The sequence below is a fragment of the Podarcis pityusensis genome, assembly GCF_964106645.2.
Source record: "Podarcis pityusensis genome assembly, chromosome: 6".
Classification (NCBI taxonomy): domain Eukaryota; kingdom Metazoa; phylum Chordata; class Lepidosauria; order Squamata; family Lacertidae; genus Podarcis; species Podarcis pityusensis.
The window spans coordinates 36,347,171-36,370,801 of record NC_138030.1 but is presented as its reverse complement, the minus strand read 5'-3'; the positions used below and the strand labels follow the sequence as shown (position 1 = coordinate 36,370,801).

Below are 23,631 nucleotides of genomic sequence, written 5' to 3'. Positions count from 1 at the left end.
AGTTACAAACTTATACTAACAGGTTTATGCCATAAGGGAGATGTTCTAGGGGACTGCTTGACTGGCAGCCAGCAGTTCGTTCCAGGAAGTTCGCAGGATGAAAAGAAGATGGAAGCGAGAGAGAGAGTGGCAGCATCCATTGTCCTTTTACCAGGTCTGGAAATGTCATGCCCACCCACTAGTCACATGCAAGGAAGGATGCTCCAGGCCAGGAGGAACAGGAAATTTCAACTAGCTGGACCAAATATTCCCTTGCATGTCCACTCTAGCAAAACAAGGAATGTTGTATTTGACTGCTCCCAGTGAATTACATCCCACAACTACCTATATTTTTATACCCTCAGGACAGTTTACAAATACTCCAAATGCAGTAAAATGCCAAACAACCCAAAAAGCCATTAACATTGTTAAGATTTTTAAAAAGCATATCTGGCATATGAAACTCATCAAAACTATCTTAGATGCAATGAGTATAAGAGAAACTTGTTGGTGACTATCCCCCCCCCCCATGTTTTTAGCTGGTCTTATTTTAATTGTAAGATTCCTGGAAGCCCTGTTAGGGGAAAAGGTGAGATGTAAATAAATATATAACAACAACAGCAACAGCAACAATGGCATCAATATGCAAATGATATTCCCCTCAATCTCTCTGTTTAATCTGAAACAGGAGAGGTGGTTGAGGTGTTAGACTGGTGCTTGGAGGCTGGGCTGGGCTGGATATGGGCCAATAAACTGAGGCTGAATCCTGGAAAGACAGAGGTGTTATGTGCCCCAAGTTCTCACATCTGGGAGATGGGAAGACAGCCTGTGCTGGATGAAGTTGCACTCCCCTGGAAGGAGCAGATCCGTGGCTTGGGGTACTCCTAGATTCAGCACTGTCACTGAGGCTCAAGTGGTCTCAGTGACTAGGGTTCCCTTTTTCCAGGTCCGACTGGTTCTCCAGCTACTGCCCCTTTGGGGCAGAAATGACCTGGCCACTGTACTTCATGCTCTGGTAAACTCCAGATTGGATTATTGCAATGGGGCTGCCCTTGAAGGCAACTCAAAAAGTTCAGTTGGTCCAAAAGGCAAGAGCAAGATTACTGACTGGGGTTCCATCTGTAGAACTCATAAAACCCCGTTCTAAAAGAGCTGCAGTTTTGGAGTTTTAGAACTGGATGCCATTTTATTTCTGAGTCCGATTCAAGGTGCTTTAAATACCTGAAAGATGACATTTTTCTCTACAGACTCTATCAGTCGCTAAGACCAGCAGAGGGGTCCTCTTGGTAGTTCCATTACCATTCCAGAAGCTTGGGGACATGGTAAACTAAGAAAGAGCATTCCCTGTGACAGTCTCTAAATTGTGGAACTCCTTCCTCTCAGAGGTCTGGCAAATTCACTAGACAGTTTTCGGCATATGCTGAAGATGCACCACTTTGACACAAGATATGTATACATTTAGAACCCACCCCATCTTTGTGGTTGCAATTCGTTGTAAACTGCTTTTATGGTTGCATATTAAATTGATGTAATCTACTGTGGAACCTCAGGGTGATGGGTTGGTATTAAATTTAATCATCAGCATCATCTTTAGGTGACAGAGCTCCACAATGTGGGTGCTACCAGAGAAAAAGCCATCAGCTATCAGCATGTACCAGCCTGATCGCAGAAGGTGGGGATATGTGAAGAAGGGCATCTGGTAAGCATCTCAGATGACAACAGTTTCATATGGGATAATGTGGTCCATTAAACAGCCCTAGGCTGTTTAGGATTCATCATATGCAAGCCATATATGGGGAGTGTTTGGCTTGATTAGCCATCCTTGGAACAGACTTCTCTTAGGGAAAAGTAAGGAATGTGTATTATTAATTATGAGGCAAAATGAATGCATATAATGCTGAAAATTAAAGCTACTTTCCAATATAAAAGCAAATATGGGGAGTGTTGAAAGAAAATGTTCACAAAGCTTGTTTATTTACATCACAAACGGCACTTAGCCCCATCTCTATTGCAAATCAGTTTTCCCCAAGTATATTTTTGCTGCATTTCCATTACCAACTGCATAAAATAAGAAACATGATAACCCTTCCTATGCTGGAATTTTCTATGCCAAGAAATAGCTTATAGTGCTTTGCATGAAGGATGCTAATTTGATCACTGTTAACTGCTAAGCACTGAAATAATGCACATTCCACTTATACTCCACTTCTAATCAGATTTCTCTTTTTCTGATTTTTAGGATATGTGGGTGTTCTCCATTCCAGTTTTATTATTCTGTGGGTTGGCTCTGTCTTGCCCTTTCTTCTGACTCCTGAGATTTTGTAAGTTTAATTTTTAGAACAGACGCGCACACAGTTTGCCACAGTTTTCAGCTCATGTCTCCCCACCCCCTCTACTGGTTACTGATGTAGGCATTTGCATATATGCATCAATTAACACACTGAAAAACTTTGATTAAATTGCACTGCAATGAGAATGCATGGTGTTAGTGTGCAATCACATCAAGATTTCTTTTTGCATGGTGCATTAATCAGCATATGTATGTGTTTGTGATGGTTGTCATCCGTCTGCTTTTGGAGACAATGGAGAAGTGTGCATTTGGGGGTGAAGTCAAACTGGCTGTAGAGACCAATACTGAAGAGACATGTTTTGTTGCAGCTGGGGAAGATGAAGATGCCTGACTGTACTGCTGCAGATGCCCCATGGTGTTTATTTTCTCTGCCCTTCTCCTAGCCATGTACATTGGTAACAAATACAGTGGTGCCTCGCAAGACGAAATTAATTCGTTCCGTGAGTTTTTTCGTCTTGCGGTTTTTTTCGTCTTGCGAAGCACGGTGTCGGAAAAGTTTTGGAAAAGCTTCAAAAATCACCAAAGTCTTCAAAAACCTCAAAAAAGGCTACCACACCATGTGCTATGAGTTGCTCCTCGAAGTCAAGTCGCAACTGTATTAACAGTTTTAAGAAAAAGGAAACAAACTTGCAAGACGTTTCCGTCTTGCGAAGCAAGCCCATAGGGAAAATCATCTTGCGAAGCAACTCAAAAAACCAAAACCCCTTTCATTTTGCGAGTTTTCTGTCTTGCGAGGCATTTGTCTTGCGAGGTACCACTGTAAAGGTAGGGAGACCACATAGATATCACCAGAACAGAGCAACCATATCACTTAAAAAAGAGAACAAAAGAGGGCACAGTTTCCTGAAATGGAATATCAACTGAAAATTGTTGCAATTTGAAGAGCCGTAGAAGTCTAATCAAACTATGATTTTTTAAAATAAATAAATAAATAAATACATGGAAGAATGGTAGATTGTTAGCATGTTGGTTCTGCAAAATGAGCAGGTAATTCAGAATCCCTATATCCAGGGAGAAACTCAGATCAGGAGAATTTTGTAAGCATCTCGTCGCCGCTGCCCTAGTCTTAGGCACATCAAGTCCATATTCTTCTAGAGTTTCTTTTAAAAAAAATTTAAAAATGAGGGAAGCTTCTAGAAAAGATCATTTTAAAAGGAAAATTTTATTAAATGGCAGAAGCAGAAAGTATCACATGTGAAGGATCTATAGTAACAGAGAGGTAGAAAGTCCCAGGTTCAAATCTTTCCTTCTCCATTAAAAAATATCATTGTTATGAGAACTGGAATAGACTTCTGGTTGAGAACCTGGAGAGCTGACAGAATTCATACACATTGTCTGACTTGGTTACAATAGCTCTGTAAGTCTGTCTGACTCTACCCAGCCATATTGCACTTAACTGCTTTAGAACCAATTAATTGATGCAAACAATGTGTCATTAAAAAGCCTATAAATTCAAAGCAATACTTGCAAGCCACATTCCATTAAGTCACAGCTACATGAGTATGTGGTCAGTTTATTGAATAAAGTTCACTGACCCTGGCATACAGTAGGCAGCCTGTGAATAGGTTGACAGAAAGGCTAAAGTTGGGTTATTGTCAGCAGAAGTATTTTACAGAAGTGGCTCTTCAATGTGGAATATTCTTTCATCAGATTTCTTACATTGAGCCTATTGTTATTTCTGCAGATAAAGCAGTCCCTATTTAATACATCACTGACATCAATGAAATCAAAATTTCACCTTGTGGGGGGGGGGGAGTGTCTTTGATTTAGCCATCACACAGTAAACTGACTTCTTGAAACTGCCCTTTAGATTTCAATTCCTAGGAGAAGTAAAGGTTAATTAAATGACTGTTTAGAGTAAACAGAATATTTTTTCCCTCCCCAAGTTGATCTTTAACCCAGTTTGGAAATATACCAGAAACAATTTCATGGAGCTGAGACACAAAATTGCTTTCTATCAGTTCAGCTCAGAAGTTTTCCTTAATTAATTTAGAGTTGAATTTTGAACTTCTTATTAATTCCTTAGATTCATAATGCATTCTTCAAAGAAATCAATGCAGAGGTCAAGTTAGTGCAGTGTGACCTTCGAAGAATGAATGAATGTGCCCCAAATTTCAAGCAGTGATAGCAGCATAGCAAATGGAAAAAGACGCTGAAAGTGCTTAAATCCTAAAATGTGGGGTGTTGGGCCATGAAAGTTCTTTCTCCTAAATCCATGTGCAGTAGAGTGGGCTATGGGTATCAGGCAGGAAAAAGTGGCCACACCTTGTATCTACCCACATGACTGAAAAACATGGAGCAAGTTATTTTAGTTAAGCATATACTGGGGCCTGGGGGGGGGGGGGGAGGCAGGATGACAATGACACATGATTATGCTGCAAAGTATTCACTCCAATGGTCCCTTTTGATGGAGCTCAAGCATGGAGCACAATTATGTTTTTTTTTTCTAGTAAATTGCTGTCCCTATTTTATCTTAGTGTTGGGGAGGGGAGAGAAATGGATTTTAAGTTTTATCCTCTTACCCCTGCCATCTAGAATTTGAAAGTTGTGAGGGAAAAGCATATGCATGGATGCATCTTGACTCCGTTATGTGTGTGGAAAATCCCATGCAGCAATGCTAAAGGCATGTCCACCTTTGATCATGATTTAGCTGTTAATCCAATTTTCCCCCATTTGAATCAGTCCACACCTGCAGGTATTTGAATTTGTACATGAGGAACAAATTCATTCTTTCCCATTCATATCATTCTTTCCAATTCAATGATGTATTGTTCTAGTACATGCTCAACCTGGGCTGTGTATGTACTCCCATTTATTCTGCCTCCCGGGTGGTCTTATTGCTGGTTTGGGAAGCAGTATACACATGATTTTAGTGTGTACTGCAACATGTGGTAAAATGCTTGTTTACAAAGCTATTGTACTACCAACTTTACTATATGCTTGTGAAACATGGACCATTTATAAATGCCATCTCCAACTCCTCGAAAGATTCCATCAACGGTGTCTCTGAAAAATTTTACACATCACTTGGGAAGACAGGCGAATTAATATCAGTGTCCTGGAAGAAGCAAAGATCACCAGTGTTGCAGCAATGATTCTTCAACATCAACTTTGTTGGATTGGTCATGTTGTGCAGATGCCTAATGTTCGTCTTCCAAAGCAACTACTCTATTCTGAAATTAAAAATGGAAAGCGTAATGCTGGTGGTCAACAAAAGAGGTTTAAAGACTGTCTCAAGGCAAATCTTAAAAAAATGTAGTATAAACACTGACAACTGGGAAACACTGGCCTGCAAGTGCTCCAGTTGGAGAACAGCCTTTACCAAAGGTGTCATGGGCTTTGAAGACACTCGAACTCAGGATGCAAGGGAGAAATGTGCTAAGAAGAAGGCACGCTTGGCAAATCCACACCGTGATCAACTCCCACCCGGAAACCAATGTCCCCACTGTGGAAGGACGTGTGGATCCAGAATTGGCCTCCACAGTCACTTACGGACTCATTGTTAAAACCGTGTCTATGGAAGCCAGTGTGGTGTAGTGGTTAAGAGCGGTAGATTTATAATCTGGGGAACCAGGTTCGCGTCCCCGCTCCTCCACATGCAGCTGCTGGGTGACCTTGGGCTAGTCACACTTCAAAGAAGGGAAAAGAAGTCTCTCAGCCCCACTCACCTCACAGAGTGTTTATTGTGGGGGAGGAGGGGAAAGGAGAATGTTAGCCGCTTTGAGACTCCTTCGGGTAGTGATAAAGCGGGATATCAAATCCAAACTCCTCCTCCTTACTCAGCTACGAGTGATCGCCAAAGAAAGAAGAAGAAGAAGACAGCCCTGCTGTCTTTAGGATCCTCCTGCTCATTCTGCAAACCTAAATTTCAGTTTTAACATCTAGAAATCAGTCTGGGGCCACTAAACTGGATGGATTGACAATGTCTGCTGTGATTGCTAAAGGGAAAAGATTTGAGGCTCACAAGACCTTGAAATTGGCAACTGTATGGTTTCAGTATGCTTCATTCATTTGGTGGTGTTTTGTAATTCTGCCTTATTCACCCAGCTGCTTTTGTTTGATGCGCCTTGTTTGCAAAGCTCCTCAAATCAGACAAGACTCTTTGACACCTGTGAATATTTGCTTCTCTTCTAGGCAAGATTTGTATTTGTAGAAGAAGGAGAGTTAGTTGTATGCACAGATTAGAATTTAAAACACAATGATTTTAATAACCCTGTTTGAATGTGCTTTGTGGGCAATAATTAGAAGCATCACCGTTCTTTAAATATGACACCATCCCTTTACTGGACAATAATGATTCATCTCCCAGTAGAAAAAGGACTGCACAGAAAATTAAGAATACAATAATTTCATTCCAGTGCCTTTCTGGGTGTTTTTAGTGGCCAATCGCTCAAACATATACCCTTGTTCTGACAGTATTATTGCATCACTGCAGAATGTTAAAAGACTCTGCTAAAAAACAGAAGCCTACTCATTTTAAAGCACAGAGATCAGAGAACTTATTCAGGACTGGAAGTCACCAATGAAAGAGAAGAAGTCACGCGTCTCCTTATTCCCAAATTTCTTGAGGCCTCCTAGACATGACAGAACAAGTTGCTAACTCTAGAACTCAGGGGTGAAAATGAGACCCTTTTATGGCACAGTATTTTATACTAGAACTGTTACTCTACCCCACACCTTCACATCTACATTCACCGTTACAGACCCCAGACATTTGAGCTGGCTCTTAGAATCATAGAATTGTAGAGTTGGAAGGGACCCTGAGGATCATCTAGCCCAACACCCTGCCATGCTGGAATCTGCAGCTGTCCCATACAGGGATCGAAACTGTAACCTTGGTGTTATCAGCACCACACTCTAACCAACTGAGCTATCCAGGCATTATTGTTTGCCTTCATATTTTCACAGGGATGGTAACAGGCTTCTGCCACTCTCTCTGATTCAGCTCTCAGGTCTATGATATGCATCCCCCCCCCTTGTGTACAGCTTCTTGTTTTTATTCATGTTATGATATACAGCAGAGGCACCAAATAATGGTTATAAGTAGAGGAACAAAAATCTGCAACACCTTGCTCAGTGAGGAACACAATTGCAAGCTGGAATTTAAAAAAACATTGTTTTCACACCATTTGGCCAGAACTGCTTTCGGAAAGGGAAATCTCTTCCCCAATGAACACTTACAATGCACATATAGGGCTTTCATGAAACAACCCAGGGCATTTTGTTTTAGAAGTGGCCAAAGAAGATATGTGGAGTTTTAATGCATTTTTTAAAAAAGTTCTATAATGAAGCATGCAAATATGCAGATAGTTCTTCCATTTAGCAAAGCATATCCTCATCCCCACCTGCCAGTCCAAGCAATCTTGCTGATTTCCACTTTCAAGTTCGTAAAGTGGGGTGGGTTGAGGTTAAGAGAGCTACAGAGAACAAACAGACAAATATTATTCTACTATCTGCAGTCTCTCCTGAATATGATTTGTGATTCTTAGGCTTATTAGGAATGTACCATCACTATTTCCCTCTCAAATCTGACCTTTATTCCATTGGTACTTTTCTCATACACTTTAATCCAAATACTTTCAGTGGCAAATCTAGGAAGCAGCTGGTGTCAATCCCTAGTGATCTGGTTAAAAAATAATCACCTTTCGTTTATTTTTTATTTTTTATATATTAAAAAACAAGGCGAGAACAAGCTGTGTTATATTTAGCCTGCTGTAGTCTTAACCTTTCTTTGAAATGCGAATATCAGCTCTGCCCACAGAGGAGTACAGCTGTGATAAGTGGCAGGAAAAAAAAGTTTACTGATGTGTAATCAGCAACCCAAGTAGGCAGGCAGAAGTGATTTGATAGCACCCTTTCCATGCCAAGGTGCCTAGATCTAGCAGCCGAGTCTTACAATATAGTAGCAGATGAAAGTCATGCAAAAAGCAGCCTATGAGCAATCACGTGTACACTGTGCCATAGTATGTGTCTATACTTGGGATTCCAATGTTGCCATCTTGATGCTTTGCCAGAGTTTTTGAAAAAGGAGGCACACACTGGAGAGAGAAAACATCACCATACAGATGCTGTCATCTTACAGTCACAGGAGGGTAAACGTCTCAGTCTCTTGGGGGCACTAAAGTAAAATATATTTAGGAAGCAGATCCAGGAAAACAATTTTGAAGCACACGTGGAATCCATATATTTACCCAATAGCTTCAATGGTCAGCTCATGCATCTGATGCAATAGGCTGCCTTGTTTATGAAACCTCATGTCATAGACAATAATAAATAGACAATAAGGGTTGAATGGAGCATTGGAATTTAACATAGTACCCCACATTATCCCTAGTGTGTGAAAAGGCCATTATGTTTGGTTGCTTTATGAAGTAGGGAAATTACACGACAGGAGGTAAAGCTGATAATACGGCTCAAAGCACGTTGCTGTATCTTAATGAAACTTGTTTATTGTAGGTGGCTGCAGTAATCAGTGCAGTATTGATTAGGTGAAATATGGGCACTGTAAACCGTCACAGTAAAACTAGTTGCAAGGGGGAACTTTGATTGATTCTTTCTGCTACTTTCCCTTCCCCTGGAACACACACAGACACACACAAGTAAGGATAGCACCAGCAATGAATGCTTGTCATGGACAAAACCTCAACATCAATGACTGTCAAGACCTCTCAAACAATGGTGTACTAAAATTTGTAGAATGATGCTTTGCGGACAGAACATGGAAGATCAATTGTACAGAGCCCTGCAGTTGGTATTTATCATGTTTTACATAATGATTTTTTCAGATCCAGTGTTTCCTGAACAATCCTCATGACAGCTTCTTCTTAGAATCATAGAATCATAGAGTTGGAAGAGACCACAAGGGCCATCGAGTCCAACCCCCTGCCAAGCAGGAAACACCATCAGAGCACTCCTGACATATGGTTGTCAAGCCTCTGCTTAAAGACCTCCAAAGAAGGAGACTCCACCACACTCCTTGGCAGCAAATTCCACTGTCGAACAGCTCTTACTGTCAGGAAGTTCTTCCTAATGTTTAGGTGGAATCTTCTTTCTTGTAGTTTGGATCCATTGCTCCTTGTCCGCTTCTCTGGAGCAGCAGAAAACAACCTTTCTCCCTCCTCTATGTGACATCCTTTTATATATTTGAAGATGGCTATCATATCACCCCTTAACCTCCTCTTCTCCAGGCTAAACATGCCCAGCTCCCTTAGCCGTTCCTCATAAGGCATCATTTCCAGGCCTTTGACCATTTTGGTTGCCCTCCTCTGGACCCGTTCCAGTTTGTCAGTGTCCTTCTTGAACTGTGGTGCCCAGAACTGGACACAGTACTCCAGGTGAGGTCTGACCAGAGCAGAATACAGTGGCACTATTACTTCCCTTGATCTAGATGCTATACTCCTATTGATGCAGCCCAGAATTGCATTGGCTTTTTTAGCTGCCGCGTCACACTGCTGGCTCATGTCAAGTTTGCGGTCAACCAAGACTCCTAGATCCTTTTCACATGTACTGCTCTCAAGCTAGGTGTTACCCATCTTGTATTTGTGCCTCTCATTTTTTTTTGCCCAAGTGCAATACTTTACATTTCTCCCTGTTAAAATTCATCTTGTTTGTTTTTGCCCAGTTCTCTAAACTGTCAAGGTCGTTTTGGAGTGTGATCCTGTCCTCTGGGGTGTTAGCCACCCCTCCCAGTTTGGTGTCATCTGCAAATTTGATCAGGATACCCCTGAGTCCATCATCCAAGTCGTTGATAAAGATGTTGAATAAGACCAGGCCCAAGACAGAACCCTGTGGCACCCCACTAGTCACTCTTCTCCAGGATGAAGAGGAACCATTGATGAGCACCCTTTGGGTTCGGTCAGTCAGCCAGTTACAAATCCACTGAGTGGTAGCATAGTCAAGACCACATTTTACCAGCTTCTTTACAAGAATATCATGGGGCACCTTGTCAAATGCCTTGCTGAAATCAAGGTAGGTGTCAGTGAACTGCCATCGGAGCCAGAGGCGGAGGGAAGGCTCCAGAGGGATGCCAGAGAGGGTCCCAGTAGGGAGAGAGGCAGCCCATCTGCTGGGGAAGGAAATCAGCGTAACACCAGTGGAGAAGGGGGGCAGATGGGGGAATCGGAGAGGAGGCTCCAAGACTCCTCGCCGGAGACCAGCGGAGAGAGTACGGGTTCTCCGCTGCCCACACCCTCCCTGCGCAGAAGACTTCCGCGCAGGGAGAGTAGGAGGAGACTTGTCGTCAAACAACTTTTATGCTGGAAAAGGTTCAAGAAACGCCCACTGACGGATTCTGCCAGCGACTGAGACAGTCACGATGCTGGAGGCTGTTCAGTCAGAAAGGGTTTAACCAGGTAACCTCGCCAGCAGTGGCGGCAACTTACGCACGAGCAACCCCTAAATCCATTACAGCAGGCTACATCCACTGCGTTCCCTTCATCTACTAGGCTTGTAATTCTGTCAAAAAACGAGATCAGGTTAGTCTGACATGACTTATTTTTCAGAAATCCATGCTGACTATTGGTGATCACAGCATTCCTTTCTAGGTGCTCACAGACTGTTTGCTTAATGATCTGCTCCAGAATCTTCCCTGGTATTGATGTCAGACTGACTGGGCGGTAATTATTTGGGTCCTCTCTTTTCCCCTTTTTGAAATTAGGAACAACATTTGCCCTCCTCCAGTCTGCCGGGACTTCTCCTGTTCTCCAGGAATTCTCAAAGATGACTGCCAGTGGTTCTGAGATCACATCTGCCAGTTCTTTTAATACTCTTGGATGCAGTTCATCTGGCCCTGGAGTCTTGAATACATCTAAACTAGCCAAGTATTCTTGTACTATCTCCTTAGTTATTCTGGGCTGTGTTTCCTCTGCTGAATCATTTGCTCCAAATTCTTCAGGTCGGGCATTGTTTTCTTTATCGGAGAAGACTGAGGCAAAGAAAGCATTGAGGAGTTCAGCCCTTTCTGTGTCCTCTGTTTGCATTTCACCATCTTCTCCTCTGAGTGACCCCACTGTTTCTTTGTTCTTCCTTTTGCTACGAACATACCCATAAAAGCCTTTTTGGTTGCTTTTAACCTCTCTAGCAAGCCTGAGTTCATTCTGTGCTTTAGCTTTTCTGACTTTGTGTCTACATGTGCTGGCTATTTGTTTGAATTCCTCTTTGGTGGTTTCCCCGCTTTTCCATTTTTTGTACACATCCTTTTTTAATCTTAACTCAGTTAAAAGTTCTTTAGATAGCCACCCTGGCTTCTTTAGGCACCTTCCATGTTTCCGTCTCATTGGTATTGCCTGAAGTTGTGCTTTTACTATCTCCCTCTTAACAAACTCCCAGCCATCATGAACTCCCTTTCCTTTTAGTATTACTGTCCATGGGATCTCACCCAGCACTTCCCTAAGTTTTATGAAGTCGGCTTTCTTAAAGTCAAGAAATTGAGTCCTAGTATGCTTGGCTGCTCCTTTCCGCTGTATAGTAAACTTCAGCTGCTCTCCTTCCTGTTATGACTATTATATATCGTAAAATGCTGCTTAAGCAGTTCACGCATAAGAAAAAAGACAGTGGCCATGCATCCCACATTATAATACTTTGGTCAAAAAGCTATTAGAACACAGAACAGGGGCCCTAAAATTGCCTGTCAACAGTTAGGGTGTGGACAGCAAACTGGGCAAGCAAAAAGGATCCCTGAATTACAGCCTTCCCACTATGTAAGATGTATTGTGTTTCTTCTTGAATTATAGTAGTTATTTCCAAATTTGCATCTATATAAAATCTTTGTATGTAAATTTTATGTAAAACTGTGTATTTTTTGTCTTTCTTTTAGTGAATCAATTCTTCCTTTTTAGTGATGCACTGTTGACAATCCCATAGATCAAAGGTGGGGAACCTTTTTTTCTCACAAGATGACAAAATGTCTTGGTCTGACACTCCTCATTACTGGGACTCAGATCACCCTTCCACCTGTCTTTGTTTTCAATTACGCATGCTTTCCACATTTTCAATAATAATAAATAATAATAATAATAATAATAATAATAATAATAATAAACCTTTATTGTCACTACACCACCTGTTTGCAGTGAAACTAAACGAGCCCCCTCTATTCATTGTTTAACACTACAGCTGATCTGAGAACGAGCATCTTCTCATCTTCTCTCCATCAGACCTTTCATCCTCTTCCCAAAGAATTGAAATGACCTATCATTTTATGAAACAAGCATAAAAGATGCTTTAATTTTCTCTAAAAGCAAAAGGATAATAACAGCTCTCTTTCTCTCTCACTCTTGGCAAACATATGACTATATGAAAGAGACTCGGGCTCCATCCCTTTGAAGATGCTAGCAAGTTTGTGTTCAGTGTGAAAACATACATGCATTCAGAGTCATCCTTCTCTGACCTCCTGCACTATGTGTTCCAGTCTGCGTCAACAGGAGCAACTAGAAGAGTTGCATCAAGAAACCACAGCAATTGACCTCTCTCCCCCTCCCCCACCACCATTAGCCAACTTTGTTGTTTCAGCACAGGAGATAAAAATAAATTACATGAATGCCGTTTTAGAAAGACAAAGGTACTTAATTGGCTTGCAGTTTGCTGCACTGTAAATAATAAATCACAGTGTTATGAACGTGACCTTCCTTTCTGCTATCAGCCTGATCTTCTCTGAGCAGGGGTACAGAAACCAGCAGTCTCCATGGTAGCACTGTCAGCATCTCAGAAATTGCAGGCAATAAGTGGAGGCTTCTGGATCAACAGATATCACCCTGGCACAGCCTTGCACATCTGGCTTTGCTTTTTGGAAGCAGGTGGCCTCCACAGCACATCCAGCTGCAACATTGTTTTCACTGAAAGACAAGGAGAAAGACAAACAATGGTTGTGATGAAGCTGAAGCCATGAATTATCCTGACAAGATGCCAAACATCTTCTGCAATGAAAGATGGAATGGTTTGTGTAGGTAAAACAGGCACACACATCATCACAGGGACTAGGGAAGTGAGGATAATCATAGCCAGCAAATAGAGCCAATTTAATTGGCAAGGCATTTACTTAAAATTTGTTAATATTTGGTGAGTTATTTACTCCGGAGGTGGTTTTAATGTTGTGCCTTGTTCAATAATCTCAGGGTTGGTTTAAAATAATAATTAGGGCTGGATCCAGCTTTACACAAGTTTTGAGCACATCCATTGAAATAATGGTTTACTACAAACAACTCCTTTTGATTTCAGTGGCTCTACTCTAAGCACACCTGCGAATGGCTCCCACCCTCAGTCAGTAAAATAGATATGTATCCAACTAAGTTCTTCAGAGACTCAGCTGAAACTAATGTGCCCAGGTAGGTTAGACTGGGAGGGATTGACTGGCCCAAAGTGGACTTCATGGCTGAGAGGAGATTTGAACCCTGGTCTCCCAGGTCCTATTTCAGCACTCTAACTGTACACTGCCTCCCACGTGCGCTTGCACATTTTCCATAGCATAAAAATACAGATATAAATACATATAGTAGATTTAGAGATAGCGATTACACTCCACTGTCACCTCTCTCTCTCTCTCTCTCTCTCTCTCTCTCTCTCTTACACACACACACACACACACACACACACACACTTGTCCTGGTCCTTCTTTTCCTGTGCTTCTCTGTTCAGGTACAATCATTATCCTACCAAAAATACACCAACAAAAAACAGTTGAACTTCAGCTCCTCCTTTCTTTGAATTGGATCCAGTGAGCCTTGTACACCACACAAGAACATCTAAATCTACCATTCAGGACCTCTGGATTTGCCATTACAACTGTAGCACCTTATGCTGATTCATTGAGTGTCCTCAATCTTTCTGCAGTATCAGAAGAGAGTGGACCCTTGAGGGTAAGGATCCTTGAGCTGTTTGATCTTTGTGAACTTTGTGAACATATGAAATGGCCTCAGCTGCACCTCTTGGGCAAATAATGTGAAGAAGGAGCAGGGCTGCACTAATGGACCTGCCCCTGGCACAGCATACCCCCATTAGCCTTGCTCCCACATCTCCACATTGAGCTCAGACATAGGCAAAGAAACCCACACAGAGAGGCTTCACGCAATCTGGATACTCAGTTGTGCAGGAATCTGGATGCCATAGAGGCTGTGCATGCAACCAACTGATCACACATTGAAGTTGCTTTGTGGGTGTCTACACTCCATGCAAGGACTCTAAGGAAGGTGTGGATGGCTCAGGGATTCACCAGTGGAAGTAGAGCCAGTAACACAGCCTCACTTTTGCTTCATCACATGAGTGATTACTCATTCTGAGTAATACATGAATAGGGGTACTGGTACAGACCTATCAGTGGTAGAACCAGCAGAGCTCGTGCTCATTCTAAAAGTTCTGGATTATGCTTTTGGTGTCTTCATTTAACACAATAGATTTCTAACAGCCTTGCCACCTTCCACTTGCATATGATAAGAGGCTCATACACATGAGAATGAAGGGGTTGTTGCATTGTCATTGGTGCTAGTAGGAAGATGGCATTTTAGCTTTTTATAATAATCTTCAGGAAGTCAAAGGCAAATGTCACAACTGCAAATGTTAACACCGATAAGTAATTATTTAGTTTCCGGATCTTGAAATACACAAGAAAAAATATTCACTCCTGCTCACTGTTAGAGCCCTTTCCATATTTGACAGCTCCACACGTACACATGAAGGTCACCCGCACATCCTGATTTCACTTCTATTCAGTGGAGGTTTCAAGATTTTCTTGAAGCCTATCTCAGGTCTCTGGATATACTGTGTTGATTTTCTGGGCAGACAAACAACAGACTGAAGCTCTGCTATTTTGGAGTTGGTTCCATTCTAATCAGGGAAAAGAGAACCACTGGAGTCAATTCTGCACAGTAAATTGGATTCAGGCTTTGTTCCATAGCCATTGGCATTCAAAATTGCATGCACTAAAGGCAATATCCTCAAGCAACTTATCTACAAGTAGTGCTGAAACAGACAGAAAACAGCATAATACTGGGAGTTGCAGAGAAGCCTACAGCACTGATAATGTCACTCTGTGAATTAATTTACCAATGGAATGGCTATACAGGTGTATGGAAAATTTTAACACTCTGCAAGTTGTTAAGATTAGGGCTTGTTTTTGTATAGGTACTGAGCTGGATACAGACTTTGGCTGCCATTTTATGCACACTTACTGTGAAGTTTATTCTCACTAAAGTCTATGGAAATTATGTCTGAGTAAATCTGCATCGGCTTTTCACTGTTAGTTGAACTTAATTTTCATTGAAATGAATGGGTCACCATTTAGCCATGAGGTAACTTTTCACATTGTTTTCAGTGTGACCTAAGTGCAACAAACATACTCTGGATCAAACATACGCTGTTCTGGATGTTTATGACAGGGCAAATGCACTTACTTTCCTTGGAATGAGAGTCAGAAAGGAGGAACAGGTTTCTTAACAGAAACGTGGGACATTATTTCAAATCCAAAAGCAGAAGTTATATACACAGTTCTCTGTGTGGTGTTGGACCTGTGATGGTTGTTTTACCTATTCAGGTCAATACAGCCATTGTGAAATGAATATGCATGCATGTTGTTGTTTTTCCTAATGAGCCTCTGGTTTTGTGTGTTCACTTCAAGAAATATCTTCCTGGCTGGCATGCAGAATTTGATTCTGTAGCTTTGTAGGGGTCACTGCTTCTGTGTGATACTGAGTCTGTTGCATCTGCTTGGTTTCATGCTAATATATGAACTACCAGACAAATGATTCATTCGAGCTTGCTAATGAGTCTTTGACTGTCAGTGGCTCTCCACATCATGCAAAGGTCTCACTAAGTCTGCTACAAGAACTTTTAGCTGAAAATGCCAGCCATTGAGCATAGTAAAAATAGCTCTGAACTATGGCCCCTCCCCTAAGAGTGCAATCTTATACACACTTACCTGGGAGTCCTACTGAACCCAAAGGACTTACTTCTGAGGGGGCAGGCATAGGATTGTACTGGTAAACAATTAACTCCCTTAACATATGTCAAAAAAGGCATGGTGCTCCACATTCTGTTCTGGGGCCAAAGGAATATCAGTGGAGGGGAAAACATGGGGAAGCAGCTACGTATATCATTCATAGGCTGAAAAAAGTCCTTACTTCTTCTTACCTCTCTGCTACTGTTGGACTTGATGTTGCTGGCTGGTGCTCCAGAAACATCTGATCACCACAAGGGCTTTGGTGATACACCAGTCCAGACTCTAGAGTTTGTGACATTCCCATGTTCAAGCTTCCATGTTCAGTGTTATTCTGCAAAATCTATCAAATTTGTCCAAGGTGTGCTGAACAGCAGCATAATCTGCTGTTCAGTTTTGCTTTTCCAGTACCTACTCAATCATCTACTTTGTTCATCTCTCCATCAGCTAAATATGGCTTCCTTGTCAAAACATCATTTTACCATTATTACTTATTTCCAGAACATTTTTTTATTATCCAGCTCACAAACCAGCATGCAACCAAAGCTGGCGAAGCAGCTTCTGATTTACATGGGCATCACTGCATGGAGGATTCAGTCTTCTGAAAATAATGCTTGCTGTATGTTTGTTGGGGGGGGTGTAGAGAGGGAGAGAGAGAGAGAGAGAGAGAGAGAGAGAGAGAGAGAGAGAGAGAGAGATGGTATTACACAGACATCTACTGCAAAGTAATGGAAGAAATTGAAAAATGCAATTACTCCCTGACTGATAACGAAATCACCAATGACCGCTCCCCGCATAAAACGGGGGGCGCCCTTTGCGTGGACGCGCGCAGCCCCTGGATCTGGAGCGGCTCCATCAGCATAGGCTTGGCTTCGCCTTCCCTCAGGCGAGATACCTGGAGGTCTCCGCCTACCCCAGTCAGTTGTCCAATCCCACCTGGGGGAAACGTTGCCAAGGAGACCAGGCCAGGTAGGGGAGGGATTACCTGCCCACACAATAGAGGGAAGATCTTACCTGGGAATCCTCACTTGGCTCCAGAGCTTCTCCCACCCTTCCCACCCTCAGTTAATGTCTTATTTTGCAGGTTAACTTTTCTTCACAGGTTTTGCAGGTTAACTTTTCTTCACAGGTATGCGGGCGCTGCTACGATAAGGTCGCTGTTAAAGGGCCGGAAAGGAATTTCCCTGCATTGGGGCAAGAAGCCCAGAATAAAATTTAAGATATTAACTGATGCCAAGGAAAGAGGTGGATTTGCCCTGCCAGACCTTAAACTTTATTATGAATCAGCAGCCTTTTGCTGGCTGAAAGAATGGCTACTTCTCGAAAACACAGACATTTTGGATCTAGAAGGTTTTAACAATGTATTTGGATGGCATGCATACTTATGGTATGATAAGGTCAAAGCACACAAAGCATTCAAAAACCATATTGTTAGGAAAGCATTGTTTAATGTTTGGATAAGATATAAAGATTTATTGGAAAATAAAACCCCAAGGTGGCTGTCACCAATGGAAGCAAAAGCTCTGAAAAGGCTCAATATGGAGGCCAAATGGCCGACATATTGGGAAATTTTGGAGCAAGAAAGAGACAAATTGAAATTGCAGAGTTTCGAGAAACTAAAAAATAAAGTGAGAGATTGGCTTCATTATTATCAGATAATGGAGGCATATAATTTGGATAAGAAAATTGGCTTCCAGGTGGAAAAGTCAAAACTAGAAACAGAATTGCTAGAACCCAAAACTAAAAATCTGTCAAGAATGTATAACTTGCTGTTGAAATGGAATACTCAGGATGAAACGGTGAAATCTGCTATGATTAAATGGGCACAAGATGTTGGACATAATATTATGTTTGCTGACTGGGAACAGTTATGGACCACAGGTATGAAGTTTACGGCATGTAATGCCTTAAGAGAGAATATTATGAAAATGATATACAGGTGGTACATGACCCCAGTCAAGCTTGCAAAAATTTATCATTTGCCCGATAATAAATGTTGGAAATGTAAAGAAACTGAAGGTACATTCTTTCACCTTTGGTGGACGTGCCCAAAGATCAAGGCTTTCTGGGAAATGATATATAATGAACTGAAAAAGGTATTTAAATATACCTTTCTGAAGAAACCAGAGGCCTTTCTTTTGGGCATTGTCGGCCAATTGGTGCCAAAGAAGGATAGAACCTTTTTAATGTATGCCACAACAGCAGCAAGAATACTCATCGCAAAGTATTGGAAGACACAAGATCTACCCACTTTGGAAGAATGGCAGATGAAGGTGATTGACTACATGGAATTGGCGGAAATGACTGGCAGAATCCGAGACCAAGGAGAAGAGTCGGTGAAAGAAGACTGGAAGAAATTTAAAGACTATTTACAGAAATATTACAAAATTAAGGAATCTTAGAAGGATGTTGGATAGAAACTAAGAGGTTTTTAGCTGTAATGCCTTAAGAGATATGAAAAAAAAAAGGTAACAATTGGGTAAAAGTTTAATGGTAAGGATTTGCTGAACTAACAAACTGAACTGGAATACAAAGAAGGGAGGTATGAGGAGGTTCGGGGAAATAAGTGCAAGGAAGATAGGTTATGGAAAATTAATGTGTTTTTAATTGTTTTATTTTGTATGTTTCTCTTTATACTTTTTTCTTTATTTTGTATTTTCATGTATCTTTTTGAAACTTCAATAAATATTATTTTTTTAAAAAAAGGGAATTTCCCTGCTGTGATGGGACGATGAGCTGCTTGTGTGTAAAATCCTAGTCCCTCAGAGTTTGGTCAAGTTTGCAAACCTCTGTCTGTAACGGAGCCCCTTAAACATGGCTCCGTCAGTCGCTGGCAGATTCCGACAGTGGTTGCTTTCGGAATCGCTTCCAACATAAAAGCTCCTTAACGGAAACACGTCTTCTGGACTCTCTGCGTGACAGTTTCCGGCGAGGAGTGGGTGTCCCTACAGGAGGTCCTGAAACCTCCCCACTGTTTTCGCTGGAAGTGTCTCTGAGCCATCCCTCCAGCTCACTTTCCCTCAGCTCAGCTCCTCTCCCCCTACTGGTTCCCTCTTCAGCTGCTGAGTCTCTCCCAACCTGTGTGAGCCCTTTCACTTCCCTTCCTTCCGATGGCAGTTCCCTGACATCCACCTCCCCTCCAGGGCCCCCTTCATCCCCTCTCGCCCCCTCCTCTACGGGCGGTGAGGAGGCAAAACCCCGGAATGAACTTCCTTCATCTTCCGATGTCTCGAACACTTCTCTCCACCTGTTGCGGTTCCTGGTCTCGAAGTACTCCTCCTCCTCAGAGTCCATCTCCCCTTCCCCTTCCGAGTCCGAGAATCCTTCCAACTCCTCCTCCTCATCGGTGGTCCCAAAGTATTCCCTCCGGAACCTCTCCACAGGCTGAGGTTTCCTTGGGAACCTTTGATGGAACGTTTCTATCAATACCTCGTCATTGATATCTTCTGCCATTACCCAAGTGTTTTCTGACTCCGGTTCTCCTTCCCACGCTACCAAATACTCCACCTGATCCCCCTTCCACCTGGCGTCGAGGATTTCTGCCACATGGCTGCTGCATTCCCTTTCTTCTATGACCGGTCCCCGAGTGGCCATCCCTTCTCGTCCCCCCTCATACGGTGACAGTAACGACCTGTGAAATACTGGGTGCAGTTTCATGTGGTTGGGTAACCGGAGCCTGAAAGCCACTGGGTTGACCTGTTGAATGACCTCAAAGGGACCCAATCTCCTGGGTCTTAATTTCTTACAACCTCCTTTGAACGGCAACCCTTGGGTTGACAGCCACACCCTATCTCCCACCCTTATGGTTTCACCTTCCCTTCGGTTCTTGTCTGCCTGCCTCTTGTATTCTTCCTTCGCCCTTTCTAAGTTGAGTTGGAGCTGACGATGGATTGCTTCCATTTCTTCTACAAAATGCTCGGCTGCCGGGACGCTCCATCTCTCCCCTTCTCCCCCTGGGAAACCCCTGGGATGACACCCATAATTAGCCAAGAAGGGGCTCATCCCTGTGGACACATTCTCGGCATTGTTGTAGGCAAATTCCGCCAGCGCCAACTTTTCTACCCAGTCATTCTCTCTGTCATTGACATAACACCTCAGGTATTGCTGGAGGACACCGTTTGCTCTTTCCGCCTGCCCGTTGGTTTCAGGGTGCCGGGCAGTCGAAAAGTTGACCTCCACCTGCAGTAAGCTCATGAGCTTCCTCCAGAACCTGGAAGTAAATTGTTTTCCTCGGTCTGAGACCACCCTCAATGGCACTCCGTGCAACCTAAAAATGTGTTCTACAAATAACTTCGCTGTCTCTTCCGCCGTGACTGCATGCGAGCAGGCTACAAAGTGGCACATCTTTGTTAGTAGGTCTACCACCACCATGATGGCTGTTTTCCCCTTGGACTTCGGCAGATCAGTCATAAAATCTATCGACACTGCCTCCCAAGGTCGTTCTGGGGTTGGTAAGGGTTCTAATAGCCCCGCCGGTGCCCGCCTCTCCCCTTTGGCTCGCTGGCATTGCTCACACCCTCTTACATACTCCCGTACATCTTCCCTCACCTTAGGACACCAAAATTCCCTGGTGACCAACCACATGGTTTTGTGTTGTCCAAAATGCCCCGCCGTGGGGCTGTCGTGCAACTGCTTGAGTACCCTCCCCCTTAAGTCTCCTTCAGGGATATACAGTGCCCCTTTGTAATACAAAGCTCCATTTCTTTCCTCGAAACCCCCTGGTTCCTCTCCCTCACCCCTAAGACCTCTGAGCTTATTCTGGGCGTATTCATCATTCTCTGTTTCCTCTACCAGTTCTCTTTGTCCCACCAATGCCGCCCCACACACCCAGCGGTCCTCTGGAATGACATGTCTCTCTTCGGGTGCTCCCTCCCCCTCCAAATATTCAGGTTTGCGTGAGAGAGCGTCCGCCCTAATGTTCTCTGGGCCTGGCACGTAACAAATCTCAAAGTTAAATTTGGAGAACTCCTGGGCCCATCTCACTTGCCGTTGGTTGAGCACTCGTGCCGTCCTCCAATACTCTAGGTTCTTGTGGTCAGTGCACACTTGCACCTTATGTTGTGCGCCAATTAGCAGGTGCCTCCATCTCCGGAACGCCTCATGAATGGCTAGTAGTTCTCGGTCATACACCGTGTAGTTCCTCTCGGATTTGTTCAGCTTTCGCGAAAAAAAGGCACACGGTCTCCACTCTGACTCCTCCTTCCCTGGCTGCAGAAGCACCGCCCCAATCGCTCTGTCTGATGCGTCAGTTTCCACTCTCATCGGTTTTTGTAAATCCACATGCAGGAGTTGTTGTTCCGAGGCGAAGGCCCTTTTTAGTTCCTCAAATGCTCGCTCCGCCTCCTCAGTCCAAACGAACTTCTTCTTACTGCTGAGACAGTCCGTAATGGGCGCCGTCAGGTGGGCAAAGTTTCGGATGAACTTACGATAGAAGTTCCCAAATCCTAGGAACCTCTGCACATCCTTCCTTGTTTTGGGTGTTTTCCATTCCAGCACCGCCTGGACCTTGCCGGGATCCATGGCCAATCCCTTGTCTGACAGGCGATACCCCAGGAATTCCACCTCCTTGGTATGAAACTGACACTTCTCCAGTTTCACCCACAGCTGGTTGGCTTGCAGCCTGCTCAACACTTCTCTGACGTCTCTCACATGCTACTCCTCATTCTCAGAATACACCAACACGTCGTCTAAGAAGGCCACACAATTCTTGTAAAGCAAAGGCCCCAGGACGTGGTTCATAAACGATTGAAAGCACGCGGAGCCTCCTTGTAGGCCGAAGGGCATAACTAAATATTCAAATGCCCCCAAAGGGGTGAACATGGTGGTTTTCCATTCATCCCCCTTCCTTATTCGTATCAGGTTGTACGCCCCCCTTAGGTCCAGTTTAGTAAAAATCTTTCCCTTCCTGACCCTTGTCAAAATGTCGTCAATCCTGGGCATAGGGAAAGCCACTGGTTCGGACACTGCATTTAAGGCCCTGAAGTCACACACAAGCCTCGGCTTGTTCGTGTTTTTTTTATCCACAAAAAACACTGGGCTGCCCCCCACCGCCCTGGACTCTCTGATGAACCCTCTCTTCAGGTTCTTGTCAATGAACTCTCTTAGCTCCTGCATCTCTCTGTCTGACATGGCGTACAGCTTGCCTACAGGGAGCTGTGCCCCAGGGAGTAAATTGATTTGACAGTCAAAGGGTCTATGCGGGGGTAGTTGGTCAGCTTCCCTTTCGCTGAAGACGTCGCGGAGATCTGCGTATTGTCGTGGTACCTTCACGTTCTCCGTTACTTCAGTCCCTGCTAGGGTGGCTTGGGCCCCTGCCAAACCCTTTCCCTCTTTGCAGTGTTCTAAGCAATGTGCTGAACCAAAAGAAACCACTCTCTGATGCCAGCCCACCAGCGGATCATGTAACGCTAGCCAGCTCATCCCCAATATAATGGGAGCTCCTCCCAAGGTGGCCACATTAAACGCTATCAGTTCGGTGTGCCTTGTCACCTTCATTATCATTGGGACGGTCTGCAAGCTGACTTCTCCTCCCAACAGCTCCCTGCCATCGATCGTGGTCACCTGCAGGGGGTTGCTTAAAGGGATCGTCTGTATCTGGTGTTCAGCTGCAAACTCTTTGCTCATGAAATTGCAGGAGCTGCCTGAGTCCAACAGCGCCTTTATCTTTAGAGGGTGTCCGTTTGGCAGCTCTAGCGCCACTTCTATCACTAGGGCGGGTTTAGGAGGTTCGGGCGTGGGCACTTTCACTGCTCTTTGGCCTGGCTGCTGTGCCCCGACGGTGGCAGCCAGGCGTTGGCTTTTACTTGCTCCGGTATTTCTTCCTCTCTTCCCTCCACAGCTCCTACCATCCCTTGCCATTCCTTCCTCTGGGGGCAGACTCTGGCAAAGTGACCTGGCTGTTGGCAGAGATAGCATTTCCGGGCGCCTTTTCCCTCCTTCTTTCCCCCCTCACTGGGCTTTGAAACTGCGCGCGCGCGCGCTGTTCCGATTTCCATCGGCTCTGCCGGCGGGAAAGTTGGCTCTGGAATGTCTGGAATGCGGAACTCCTTCCAACGTTCCCCCTTCCCTTCCCGCCTCTCCAATGCTCTCGCCTCCTGGCGCGCTCCTATGGTCAGCGCTGATTTGGTCAGCTGGTCCATAGACTCCGCCCTGGGCGCCCGGGAAAGTTCGTCTTTCACAGCCGAAGAAAGCCCTTCTTCAAAGAGCATTTGAATGGGTTCCGCCGATAGATCCCACCCCAATTTATGGATCAACATGGTGAACTCAGTCCAGTACTCACGGACAGATCGGCTCCCCTGTTTGCAAGCCATTAACTGTCTGCGCACCACTCCCTGTTCAATATCGCTGGAAAACATCAGATCCATGGCGCGAAAGAACT

The 23,631-nt window shown here is 43.8% G+C and overlaps 1 long non-coding RNA gene across 1 annotated transcript in view; it reads left to right on the top strand.

Annotated features, from left to right (window-relative positions):
• The first annotated feature begins 1,578 nt into the window (after positions 1-1,578).
• The window catches only part of LOC308479359, a 31,765-nt gene continuing 9,712 nt past the window's right edge, over positions 1,579-23,631 (top strand). Inside the window, exons 1-2 of the long non-coding RNA XR_013987642.1 lie at positions 1,579-1,678; positions 2,219-2,300. This is a non-coding gene — a long non-coding RNA (uncharacterized lncRNA). The remainder of the gene's footprint in view (positions 1,679-2,218; positions 2,301-23,631) is intronic.